The sequence below is a fragment of the Acanthisitta chloris genome, unplaced genomic scaffold (assembly GCF_000695815.1).
Source record: "Acanthisitta chloris isolate BGI_N310 unplaced genomic scaffold, ASM69581v1 scaffold6323, whole genome shotgun sequence".
In the NCBI taxonomy this organism is placed as follows: domain Eukaryota; kingdom Metazoa; phylum Chordata; class Aves; order Passeriformes; family Acanthisittidae; genus Acanthisitta; species Acanthisitta chloris.
In genome coordinates, this window is record NW_008666454.1 from 18669 (window position 1) to 19014 (window position 346).

At 60.1% G+C, this 346-nt stretch overlaps 1 protein-coding gene across 1 annotated transcript in view; it reads left to right on the top strand.

The window, feature by feature from the left end:
- The window catches only part of STK11 (serine/threonine kinase 11), a gene marked incomplete at its 5' end in the record, with an annotated part of 18646 nt that overhangs the window by 17476 nt on the left and 824 nt on the right, over positions 1 to 346 (top strand). The window lies entirely within an intron of this gene.

Genomic DNA, 346 nt, shown 5'->3' on the forward strand with positions numbered 1-346 from the left:
AACTAGGACACTGGCAATTCTCAGAGCCATCAAGAGGGATACAGGGGCAGGTCCAGGGGGAACTGGTGGCACGTGTGTCCCAGGATCCATTCCCTCCCTGTGCCTGGCAGGCCGCACGGGAGCCCGGGGTAGTGCCAGGGAGGGTGCAGGAGGCACCCGAGGTGGGTCTGTGCTGTGCTCCCCCAGCCCCCACAGTGGGGTGACTGGCGCGAGCGGAGCTGACGTCCTGCCCGGCCTTGGCGGAGAAAGGATTGAGCATCCTTTAAAGAAAATTATACATAATCGTCTTACAGCCTTCGCTTCCACTCAAACCTCTGAGTCATAACTGAAGGGCCCTGGAGCGTGA